This window comes from Alligator sinensis, unplaced genomic scaffold, assembly GCF_000455745.1.
Source record: "Alligator sinensis unplaced genomic scaffold, ASM45574v1 scaffold1550_1, whole genome shotgun sequence".
Lineage (NCBI taxonomy): Eukaryota > Metazoa > Chordata > Crocodylia > Alligatoridae > Alligator > Alligator sinensis.
Window position 1 is genome coordinate 515412 of NW_005842885.1, and position 2507 is coordinate 517918.

Genomic DNA, 2507 nt, shown 5'->3' on the forward strand with positions numbered 1-2507 from the left:
CTTTCCTGCCTATGCAGGGGGTCGGACTCGATGATCTATTGAGGTCCCTTCCGACCCTAACATCTATGAATCTATGAATCTAGACCATGGGGCTTAAAGCCCCAACTGAGCAGCTACTGCTGAGAAGCCAAACCAGGATAAGCGGTAGAAGCCACACTAAGTAGGCTAAAACCAAGAGGGTCTCTCTAGACAAGTACAAAGCAGAGGTGCACCGATATATCCATATCATATCATCACCAATACAAGGAAAATTGACATTATTGGAAATTGGCTTTTTTTGGCTGATGTGGCCGATAATGTCACCAATAAATGTTGCGTGCATGCACACAGCCGCATCATGCACGTGGCCAGGAATGCAGCTCGGCAGCCTGGAGAGCAGCATCCAGCTAGTAAGTCCGGGGCGGGGGGGCGATAGAGGCCCCCTGTGGTGAGGGAGAGAGTGGGGCCAGGGCTGGGGCAGCCACTGCACAGCAGGGGTGAGGCGAGGCTCGTCCAGAGTGCACACGTGGCGGCACCTGCTGCTGTGCGCATCCCTGAGGGAGTCACAGGGGAGTATGTGCCCCCCCGGATTTGTGTGTGGGGCAAGGGCAGGCTACTGCTGCACGCTAGGGGCAGGAGCTGTGCTGGGCTCTCCCCAGCACGGGGGCTAGGCCCAGACTGAGCTCAGGGCAAGCAGGGGCAGGGTGGATAACAGCAGCACAGAGGAAGACTACGTGGGGCCTTCAGCAACCCCAAAATTCACTGCAGGCCCCGCCACAGCCTCCCTCACAATGTTGCCACCACCTGCCCTAAGCGCAAACCAGGCCCAGCTGGGAAGAGCCCAGTGCAGCCCCTGCCCTGAGCACACAGCAGTAGCCTGCCCTTTGCCCATGCACAGATCCCAAGGGGCACATGTCCCCCCATGCCTCCTCCAAGGGTGCGCACAGGAGTGGGAGCCGCTCTCCCTCCCTCCCCCCAGACAAACCGTGGCTCCGTCCCGCACCCCACCCCGGCTGTGCAGCGCCTGCCCCAGCCCCACTCCCTCCCTCACTGTGGGGGACTTGATCTGCCCCTACAACACCTCTTCCCTGCCCAGCACCCCTTTCTCCCACAAACTTACCAACCAGACACTGCTCTCCATGCTGCCACGCTGTATATCAGCAATCAGACTGGTATCAGCCAATATAGCTGGTTAAAAAACGGCCATCAGTAATCGGCCCAAAAAATCTTTATTGGTCCACCCCTAGTACAAAGGGTGGAGCCTGGTGGCCCAAAGAAAAAAATACCACTTCAAGGCTCAGGGCATATCCCACAGAACTACTTACTCCATCAAGGTAAGACAGAGTGAAACAGAGGGTGGCAGTACAGAAGAGTTGGAGTGGAGGCAGGCTAGTTGGCTGCTGGGTATTGCTATCACTCAGCAGGGCTAGCCCTGTGACAATCACCCTCATTTTCTAACCTCCTTAACAGCTTCGTACCATTTTATTACGCCTCTTCTGAAAGCAACTATACATTTATTGGACAATGACCACTGACATATAACTGTATGAGGGACTACTTGTTTTGAGGGTGTAAGAAGTAAAAGGAGGCAATAGTCATTAAGTTTGATATCATGTACATGAGTTGAAATTAAACATCAATCTTTCTACCTAAATACATTTTTTTCAGTTGAAGATACAGGTAGGCAGGGGAGGCAGGCAATGTTTACTTCAGTAGGTTAATGCTAGATCTCAAATAACATAGACAGGTAGGTAAGCTCAGAACATGGACATCCTCTGGAGAGAAAAAAAAAAAAAAAAATCTACTTAGGAATCACCTATCCTGGAGACTAAAAAAATAAATCCAGCAAGATTAGCAATACTCTCTCCTTGTATGCACCTCTCTTTCAAATTCAACCTAAACCTAGCATCTACTGTTTTTGTTTGTTTTTTTGCAAGCATATAAACCATGACAGTACTACACCAATAAACTGACTGCTATTTTTGGTAGTTTGGCATCTTGAAAGCTGGGAGGGTATAAATACCAAGTCCTTTTTTAAAGTAACAATTAGAAAATGGGAGAAGATAGGATCAGCTTGTCAAATAAAAGTAGGCTTGGTAAAACTAAAGAAAGAAAAATGTCACTTTCGGAATAGATAAGAGGAATACTTTTGAACCTGGATCAGTAGTAGCATAAAACATTAGCCCTCCACTCAAGGAAAAAATGGTCAGAGACAGGGTAGCTATAGGGGTACTTTTACTGTTCATCATCCTCAAACACATGGTAGATTAACAATCCTCCAGGAAGAGTGAAATTCTCTATGAGAACAATCAAATCTATTCATACTAGCCAAACAGAATCAGACTCTTCCGAAAGCTGCAGCCCTTGCTTCTGCAGTTGTTTCAACCCAGGAAAAAGGGTCACAGAAGTATGGGAACAAGGTCTGATAATCTTGGATGAAAATGGATTAGGAGCAATGCACCTTTTAAACATTTAAAACAGGGGAACCAAACTCACCCTAGGCCACAGGTAGGCAATATGGAAGATCT